The following is an 11,362-nucleotide window of genomic DNA, read 5'->3' as shown; positions in this document are numbered from 1 at the left end:
GTGGCGTGGTAGTGAGCAACTTTCCCTTCTAACTCTTCGCGAAAAGAAGCTTGGATCTAGAAGAAACTGAGGGGTTTGTGTTTGGATCTCAAATACCGTTTTTCTTCGTTTTCGAATCAAAGAGGAAGAGTGGAGTTGCGAAATCCTTGTTCTAACTCTCACCCAACCTTGGGTTACTAGTTTTGAAGAAAAGAAAGCGACGAAAATGAAAACGGGAGAAAGGAGGGAAATTGGCCGCGGGTCAGAGGAAGAAGACGATGGAAATGGCGATTTTCTTTCCTTTCTTTTTCTTTCCTTTGTTTTTCCTTTCTTCCTTTTTCCTTCCTTCCTTTTATACTATTTTCTTTTCCTTTTCCTTCCTTCTAGTTTTCTTTTCTTTTTCCCTCCAAACAAACATATATAGATAATAAATATAACTTAACAAATATCTCAAAATATCTAGATATTTGTTAAATTACCGTTTCACCCGAAACGCATTAAATTATCCGTAAAGGATTCACCACAATTAATTTCAATTTATTTATCGACGAGAAATTTTAATTGGCATCAAAATATCTTTTTGATTATAAAACTCCCAAAATATTATCAACTTTGGCTTAAAAGCCTCCGAGCCAAAATCCAAAATACACCAAAAATACATAAATGGTACTTTAAAATTATGGGTCTTACAATTTGCGTGTTCTCCTCGTGTATTTTATACTGTTACATAATTTCGATACTAACCCCTCGTTTTTTGTGTTTGGCGGTTGCGATGGACGCAGACGAGTTGTAAGTTGCAGGTGATGACTAGTACCATCGGAGAGGCGGAAGTCATCATGCCCTGAAGACTCTATTTATACGCATTGTATTGATGTTATTTTGAGTATTTTTATTTTGGGAATTCCCGCTCTGATAGTGACATCGGGTGGGGACTATATTTGCACTACATTTAAAACATAAGTATGTGTACTTCAAAAAGGATTATGTTGTTTGATATTATGATTTTGATGTCATTATGTTTGATGGAAATTTTGGATTTATGTGACATGTTTATGATTACGTGATACTCTTTTAAAAAAAAAAAAAATTTAATTGGGGTTTAGGGTGTCACATAATGATACAGTTTATTGATGATTAATTGTGTGTTCCTTTTATTTATATTATATTATCAACATGATTTCTAAACTCACCTCCTTCGTTGTTTGTGTTAGACTGGTTTGGCCCTACGTTTGCGAAATCGCAGTTATTACTGGTTAATGATTCTTGAAGTTCAAGTTTGGGAGAAACCCCGCTCTAATAGGTGATACCGAGAATTAAGAGTTGTAATGTGTATTTTACTTATGTTATTACAAATGACTTTTTATATGAAAACCTTAGTATGAGTAAGTCCTGGGAATTAAATCAAGAATTTCCAGTTAAATCAAGTTCATTGATATTGCACTGTTTTGATTGAGGAACAAAGTTGAATTGTTACATGTGTATTTAGAGAAACGTGATATCCTAAATTAGATATAAAAGTTTTTATTCTCTTTAACAAATTTTCTTTATCTGTTGCGAGTTTTCTTCAAATAATTTAGTATAAATTATTATAAATGTTATTTTGGGGTTTAGGGTGTCACATTAGTGGTATAGAAGCAGGTCTGTCCAATCAGGCCGAGTGGGTCGAATGTCCATTCAGTGTTAGTCGAATGTCAGTCGTGTCAATGTCAATTCTTTTTTCTTGTGTAATAATTATTTTCACTATTATAATTTTCCTGTTATATTATTGTGTTAAGTGTTATATGTTTTTGTATTATTATACATACTTTCGAGATTACTAATTAACTATTTATTATTTGCTTACTATGATTGTGTTATGGATTCAAAATTTCTACCTAATTGAGAAAATAAACCATGAAATTACTTGTTAAGATTTGAGTTAATTTTAATTGTTGAGAAGATTATGTTAGTTGCTTGTTGCTTATTGCTTGTGTACCGAACTATGATTTTTGCAGTCTTGTTTTATGTGAATAGTTGGAAATAATAATTTTGATCGACAAGCCGTATGTTTCAAGTTATTAATCTCATTCATGTAATCTTAGCTATCATATGTCAGACCTCACCAGTTAGTTGTTTGAAAGTTCCATTTTAACCCTTAATCAATTTAAAATATTTAGTCTTGATATGAATTTGTTTAAAGTGTTTGATCTAATGACTAATTGATTGAAACATTGATTTATGTATGAATTATATGTTTAAAACTTCAAGTATTGACTTTTACTAGGTACAAATTATTATTATTTTTGTTGAAACTCAATTTAGAGAAAAAAAGATGTTTCGTTCTAAACTTTGAGTTAGATAGGAAATATGTCTCTTATGTTTAAAGTTTTAATTGGACTAAAAAATTCTTATTTTGATTTTATGTTGGCTTGTGTTAAAAAAAATCGATTTTTAAATCACTAGAAAGTATTGATGGTTGTATCTAGATGAGTAGAGTTTTGATATTGGTTTTGAAAACAATTTAGAATGTCCGTCATGATTTTAAATAGTATGAAATTCATATTATTAGCACTAGTAATTCTTGAATATTAGTGGTTGGTTGAATTTTTAAAAATGACATTTTGAAGGAGTTAAAGTTTACTTATTTTGTATGATGAAAATAATTTTTGTTTGAATTACTCTTGATTATTTGAAAGAAATTAAATTGAGTTGAATTTTTGTTGATTTATAAAATAACAATAATTTTATACTACTGATTTTATTTAATGTTTAGAATAGCTTAAAATTTACAGCATGTTTTACTATGTCTTGTTTTTAAGAAAATTGAAAGGAGTTGTTGTTATGTTGGTTTAGGAGGCTGGTGTGAATATTGAATCGTGAGAGTGTTGGGATATTTATTTGAAATGATTGATTCTCTGATTCTAATATTATGAACTCATTAGAGTTTGACTCGATGTTAGAGTTTTAGATTTTAAGAATTCTTCAGTGTAAACAATAGTACTAATGATAAAATGTCTACTAATTGAGAAAGAGAAGGAAAAACAAGGGAAAAAAAAAAGACAAAGTTTTTAAAAATCTTCTCAATAGTGAAATTCTTTTTGAAAAGTTATCTAAATTTTAGATTCTATAATTGATGTATTTTACGAGTAGAATATTTTTTTGTAGAACTGTAGTTGTTGTGTTTTCACTGTCCAAATGTATATTTGAGTTTAATATAGGAAGGTAACATGCAGTTTGTACATCTTTTTTTTTTTCTTATATGAATTAACATAAAAAAATGGTATGCATTAGATTGATATGCGTAGAATGCATCATGTAGATTGGTATGCGTGCAGAAACTAAAATTTATTTTATCAATTTTTTATTAATGATAAAATTGCAATTTTTATTTGAGACTAAATTTTTAAGATTAGAATAGAACTCCAAAATCTTTAAAATTGATGGTGTGTTATGTTTTGGACCAATTTTGTGGCTTGATAGAAACTGAGGGATGTATCTATAAGCATGTTAAGTAGTTAGTGTGAGAGGAGGCTACTATTTTGTAGATTTATGATTTAGTGTAATTCATTATCATTATCATATGTCTTATGTTTTGTGTCATGTGCACTACTTTAATGTATATAGATATACACTTTTTATTGTAAGTTTGATAAAATAAGAAAATAAATTGGAACTATTTTGGAAGTGTTAATTAATTGTAAAATTTCCAACCTATCTATATATATAGTTTAAATTTTATTTCAAAATATAAGTTGAAAATAATAATTTTTACATTGATGAACTACTTAAAAATGTGTTTTTGATGATTAAAATATGAATGAATTTTTAGAAATCTTATAGATTTTAAAAATATCCGTGATTTATTTTAGTTGTATTGTATTTAGAAACGTGATTTATTTTAGTTGTATTGTATTTAGAAACGTGATTTATTTTAGTTGTTTTTATTTAGACTTGAATTATTAAAAAATAATTTAAAGAAAAATATGGAATTCTCAATGAATTTTTTTCGGGTGTTAAATGGCTAGTGATATTTTTTTAATAATAATTTAAGTCTAGAAATTAACTTTTAGAATTATGTGTAACCTTGAAAGTGGGGTTTGCACTACCTGATTCAATTTGATTTGGTAATGTATTGTATCTTCTAGTAAATAATTATTTATCTTATCTTCTACTTGGAAAATCTATATATGCTTCCATTTGTTATAACCTTTAAGTGATGGTTAACTCAAAAGAAAATTTAATCGTGAACAATTTGGAGCAATTAGACCTCTATGAGAATATGTTTCATTTTTTGAATCATCGTTTGAGTTATGAGATGAACGTAAAATCTTGGTGCTAATTTTTGGATTAGTTATTTGAATGTGTATATGATTATGTAAATATTAAATTGTTCGTGTTTCAAGTGTTCTAATTGTTGGGAATTAGTGTATAGAGTTAGAGTAGTCGAGAGTATCTAAAAGTCAAATAGTTCTATATTTCTTCAGTCGGATTATTGATTATATATTGATATTAGTGTCATTTCTTTGTTGTTGTAACTAGTTGTAAATTACCAATAAATTATTGTCAATGTGTAATTAAGTGAGTTTTTAACTTGAAGTAATGAGTAAGAGTTGTGGCGCCGCCTTCGCACTCTCGAACCACGTTAAAGATACTTTTAATTACCTATGTTTGAATTTCAATGACTACAATTATGGGTACCTTAAGTAGTTGACTACATGAGTAAGAGGGACTAGCTACCCCGATGACTCATCGTCGATCAAAGAGGCAACAATAATCCGTTGTTATTATTAGTATAAATACTTGTTAATTTTGTTTTGGAAATAGTTAGAAACCATGTTCATCTGTTATACAACTTTGAGTGATTATGAGTCTTATGTGGCACCAATGTTGAATGCTTAATAACTGATTATGTGACATGAATATTAGGTTGGTTGTGTGTACTTAAATTAAATATTCAATTAAGTATATTTGATCTTCTAAGTAACGTGCTTAAAATAATTAAGTGCATTGTGTTAGTGTCTTATTTTGTTCTATATTGTCTTATTTGATAAGGACCTAGAACTATTGTACGAGTTCTATAAATGAATTTTGTGTAACACTTTAAAATTAAGTTAGACTTTGGGTGTGTTTGAAACCATATGTGAAAATAATTGCTCTATTCCACTACAATTATGCACATTAGTTTTCTTTTACAAGAAACTTAAGTGATTGCAGAACATTGAGTTGTTTTATGCATTTCTATTCGTAATTCATGAAGGTGTGATATATTTTAAATGTTTCTCTATTTGTCTAACTTTGTGAAACTTATAGAGTAATTGTATTTAGGATTTAAACACCCTTTTAGGAGAGTAAAACTAGTAGAATATTGTTTGAGAAGTTAGTTGAACTTGAAAATGTATTTGATATATGTGATATTTGACGTAACTGAATTTAGCAAGTTGTTGTTGACTAAAATTCACATGCTTAGTTTTATCTATAAATGATACTGACTAATCATGATCATGATACTTGCTTCATAATTAAATTGTTGAATGTGATGTGTTTAATTAATTTGTTGTGTCATGTTAGCCTATTATGCTAAGCTAATTGATTTTTGATATGATGTGCTTAATTGAATAGTGAATGTCTTAAATACGTTTATAGAGTAAGTTTGAAACTAGAGGGTGGTAAGTTAGATATTAGTTCAATCACCACAAATTTCGAGGACGAAATTACTTTAACGAGGGGAGAATTGTAACACTCCAAATTTTAAAATAAATATTTTCTTAATGAAATAGGGTTTTAAATGATTAATTTGGTGTTAAAATTTGTCGCGGCCTAAAATTTCGATTGTTTCTCGAATTCAATGGAGTCGCCACCAAAATTTATTTTAAAATAGGGAAAATATTGGAAAACCCTTAAAATAGTAATAAAAAAAAAAAAGTGGTCTTTGAAACCAAATTTTGAGTTCGGGAGTCGATTATGCGTAGGGAAGGTACTAGCACCCTACGACATCCGTGAAAATACGGTTACCTATAATTAATTATGCCAAATTAATATTAACTTAAGTATATTTATTTTTCTTTATTATTAAATATGAACGACAATTATTACTATATTTAAACATGACTTTGAAATAAATATGTACTTAACAAATAAATGACAAAAAAAAGAAAATTTTATTTATGTGCTTGACAAGAATGTGATCTTGCTCCTACGTATCTCCCGGTGCGATGGAGAAATCAAAGCTACGTAGTTCTTGGTTAAAAAACAAACGGATGTGTTGAGTGTGTTTTAAAGAAAATTTGTTTTGTGATAAAAAATTGTTTTGACAAAATAGAAAAATAAAAGAGTTTGATTTGAATAGATATATTAAAATACGAGTTTTAAGAAATAAAATAAATAAAATAAATAAAATAAATAAAATAAATAAAATAAATAAAATAAATAAAATAAATAAAATAAAATGAATAAATTAATAAAATAAAATAAATAAAATAAATAAAATAAATAAAATAAATAAAATAAAATAAATAAGTTACATAAAGAGAGTTTTAGAACTATCAAGTTGTACCACTTGTATCCTAACAACTCAAAGATTACAAAGATGTCACATCTAATTAATCTTTAACATAATATTTATTTGTATTTTTATGATGAAATTGATATTTAATTATGAAGAAAATTAAACCTTTTTTTTTAAAAAAAAAAAAAGTAAAATGAATAGATTTAAATGGATTGAGATTAGTGAAATTTAAATGAGTTGAGATTAGTAAAATTTAAATGGGTTGAGATTAGTAAAATAAAAAGAATGAATTTAAATGGACTGAGTTGCATATGGGCTTAGATTAAAATGAATAGTAGTAAGGAGCCCCAAACCCAAACCAACTTAAACAAAAAAACAGAAAACCCTAATTTAGAGGGGGGAGCGGCCGCTTTGGGAAACAGAAACAAACCAACAAGAAAACATTGTCTTCTTCCTTGTTCAATTCTCTGTTTTGAAAATAGAAGAGAAAATATGGATGGATGCATCAATCAAACAAAAGGAAAATGAAGAGGAACACGGAAATAGTGATGGCGGCCATAACGCCAACGATGGCCTTTACACCAACGGCGGCCTTAGCGCCAACGGCGACGACAACTTCGGCGATGGTGACGGTGCCGACGACGACAATGGCAACCATGAAGAAGACAACGTCAGGTTCAGATTTTTAATTGTTTTTGTTCATTAAATAAAAAAATTTACATTTTTTAAATAAAAGAGTGATGTTGATGATGATGATAAATAGCAAGATACATATTGTACATGAAGAAAAAAAAAGATACCTTAATATTTCGTGTTTGTTGTTTGTTACTAAAAACTCCTTCTGATTTATTTCCTTTTTCCTTCTTTGTAAGTGTATTTTTTTAGTAGAGTTAATCTCAGCTCTCCTCTTTGAAATTTTATAGGGTATATTTATAGAGTTTTTTATGTGTTCAGTTGTTTTCTGGTCTGCCTTGGTCCTTATCTATCTATTTCCTGTTTGATGTTTCATTTCCTTTTCTCATCATCTGCGTTTTTTTCTACACCTCTGATGCATTCATGGTTTTGACTTATTTGTTTTGATATGTTCTGTTGCTGAGCTTTAATTTGTCCCTTAGTTTATTTTTTAAACTCAAAATTTTGTCTTTTTTTTGTTCTGCACAATGTTACCAAGACTGATTTTAAAAAATTATGTTTTTATGTTTCTCAAAATAGTTACCGCAAAGGTCAATGACACTGCATCTGAAACAGAAAGGCAGCAACAAAACAGAGCCAAACACTGCATCAGAAACATAGAGGCAACAACAGCAACAAAACAGAGCCAAATGCTTAATTTGTAAAAGTTTGACCTAATTTTTATTGGAATTTAATTTGGTTTTATTTTTGGTTGTAATTTGATTGTAATTGTAATTTGATTTAATCTTAGAATTGTAATTGTAAACTGATTTGGTATTGTAAATTGATGAGCCTAATTACTTTATTTCCCTTTTTAATATATGTTTCCTTTTTGATTTATTTTTAAATAAATTGGAAAATTAGGGTACTACAACTGCCCCTATTTAATTATATTTTACTTGAAAAATATGAAAATATGAATAACAATGGTATTCGTTTTCATGTTATTAGGTAAAAGATAAGTAAATATAAGGACCTAAATTTTGTCCAATAACAAACACATGTATTAAAGTGCATTTGAAATGTTAAAGTGAGAATGATGCAAAAATTTTTAGATATGCAGAATAATCGTCTTCGGATTAATTACCGATGTGTAGATCGACAGAAATAAAGATGATCATCTTCGGATTGGTTACCGATGCGTAGATCGACAGAAATGAAGGTGATTGTCTTCGGATTGGTTGCCGATGCATAGATCTATAGAAATGAAAATGATCGTCTTCGGATTGGTTACCGTATGGATCTATAGAAATTAAAAATGATCGTCTTCAGATTGGTTACCGATGCGTAGATCTATAGAAATGAAAGTGATCGTCTTTGGATTGTTTACCGATGCGTAGATCTACAGAAATGAAAGTGATCGTCTTCGGATTGGTTACCGATGTGTGGATCTATAGAAATTAAAAATGATCGTCTTCGGATTGGTTACCGATGCATGGATCTATAGAAAATAAAAATGATCGTCTTCGGATTGGTTACCGATGCGTAGATCTATAGAAAAAATGATCGTCTTCGGATTGGTTACCGATGCGTAGATCTATAGAAATGAAAGTGATCGTCTTCGGTTTGTTTACCGATCGTAAGAAATAAAGAACGATCGTCTTCGGATTGGTTACCGATGCGTAGATCTATAGAAATGAAAGTGATCATCTTCGGATTGTTTACCGATGCGTAGATCGTAATTGGTCCAATCTTGAAGGTAGATAAAGAGGGGGAATAAGTATATGATATTTGCAATTCAAATGATAAGGTATGAATGATTCATCCATGTGTGATGCATTGAGTAAAGGTAAAGTGTCAATGAAGATGCATGGATCATGTGAGTATGAGTAACTTATGTAAGGTTTATGTGTCATGCATTATAGATAAATTTTGGTTCTTTTCTTTGATTCCCCGATCCTTATGCTCTTTTCCGTCTCAAGATTCAGAAGATAACAACCTTTTTTTTTGCATGACGACTCCAGTATGTCTCGTGTGACCGTTTTTTCGAGGCGAAGCAAAATCTGTTGTTTAAAATGATTACCCTCCTTATTATTTTTCACACACTCATATATCTAGAGAATCAAACGAGTTCCCGTGTATATATTTTTCAAATGTCAAAATATTTAAAATATTGAGAATCAAACGAGTTCCCGTGTATATTTTCAAGTGTCAAAATGTTTAAAATATTTTTATATTTTCACATATTTCAAATTCCAACATTTATTATTATAAAACAAAATTTGAAACAGTAGAACACTCAATAATGAAACTGGATTGGTATATAAAGAGTGTAACGTACAAGATCGAATGACAATATTAGAAAATGTACATTCGTTTAAAAGCAAAACAATTGAGGTAGGGGTTACAATGTGGGGACAAGTATGTTTAATTTAAATGGAGACATAACAAACGCTAGTCATTCTTGTAATTTAAGAATCCTCATAATCAGCTTCCAAAAATAATAATTGCCCCAGTTTGAAGTGCTTGATTTTTTATTTTTTTTATTTTTATTTTTTTATTTTTATCCCTATCTTTTGCATGGACTACTCTTCCAAGTTTCCAATCCACCGGGATGCTCTAATTTTTGCCTAGGTCGCCTTTTCAGGTTTTCAACCTAGCGAGCTCATCACCCTTTTTTAAGCATAATATTTTTTGACTGCATCTGAATTTACTGGAAGTGGAAGGTCATCTCCATCCATTTCTGCGAGTATTAGAGCTCCTCCAGAAAAAGCTTTTTTCACAATATATGGTCCTTCATAATTCGGGGTCCACTTTCCACGAAAATCTTTTTTTATTGGCAATATTTTCTTTAACACCAAGTCCCCTTCTCGAAACTCTCGAGGACGAACTTTTTTCTCGTATGCCTTTTTAAGTCTTTTTTGATATAGCTGGCCGTGACATAATAGAGCTATCATTCTTTTTTCTTCTATGAGATTTAATTGGTCAAATCGTGATTGAACCCACTCCGCCTCTTCCAGTTTTGTTTCCATCAAGACTCTGATTGAGGGAATTTCAACTTCAATGGGAAGTACCGCTTCCATTCCATACACCAATGAGAAAGGAGTTGCCCCTGTTGAGGTACGAACAGAGGTTCTATAGCCATGTAATGCAAAGGGAAGCATTTCATGCCAATCCTTATACGTCTCCACCATCTTTTGTATGATCTTCTTGATATTCTTATTTGCTGCTTCTACAGCTCCATTCATTTTCGGACGATATGGCGAAGAATTATGGTGCTGAATTTTGAAACTATCACACAACTCTTTCATCATTTTGTTATTCAAATTAGTCGCGTTATCAGTGATTATCTTGTTTGGTAAGCCATATCGACAAATCAATTCTCTTTTGATGAATTTGACAACCACACTTCTAGTCACATTGGCATAAGAAGCTGCTTCAACCCATTTTGTGAAGTAATCAATAGCTACCAAGATAAACCGATGACCATTAGAAGCTTTTGGCTCGATGAGTCCAATAACATCCATCCCCCACATTGAAAACGGCCATGGTGATGTTAAAACATTCAAAGAGGTGGGCGGTACATGTACTCTATCAGCATATATTTGACATTTGTGACATTTCTTTACGTGACTAAAACAGTCGGATTCCATGGTCAACCAATAGTAGCCAGCCCTCAAGATTTTTCTTGCCATTGCGTGTCCATTTGCATGAGTTCCAAAAGAACCTTCATGAACCTCTTGAATAATTTTCTCTGCTTCAGCTTGATCCACACATCTGAGGAGAACCATATCATGATTTCTCTTGTAAAGCACATCACCATTTAAGAAGAAGTTCATTGAGAGTCTCCTCAAAACCCTCTTGTCGTTCTCTGAAATACCTGATGGATATTCCCTATTCTTAACATAGGATTTGATATCATAAAACCATGGCTTGCTATCAAGCTCTTCTTCTATCGATAAGCAATATGCTGACTTGTCCTTTTGTTGAATTTTTATGACCGTCACATCCTGACCGACGCTTATTTCAGCCAATTGGTTTTCTTCTCGAGGAATATGGTGAAAAGTGATATGCTCAGAGTTTTCTACCAATTCTTTGATATGTGTATGATACGGAACCAATTTGGAATCTCGAGTTTCCCACTCTCCTTTTGTTTGATGGATAACTAAAGATGAGTCTCCATATACCTCAAGAACTTTTATCTTTGACTCAATGGCTGCTTTAATGCCCATGACACATGCTTCATATTCTGCAATATTGTTTGTGCAATCAAAACACAATCTAGCC

This window comes from Cicer arietinum, chromosome 3 (assembly GCF_000331145.2).
Source record: "Cicer arietinum cultivar CDC Frontier isolate Library 1 chromosome 3, Cicar.CDCFrontier_v2.0, whole genome shotgun sequence".
NCBI lineage: Eukaryota > Viridiplantae > Streptophyta > Magnoliopsida > Fabales > Fabaceae > Cicer > Cicer arietinum.
Note: the sequence above shows the minus strand (reverse complement) of the source record.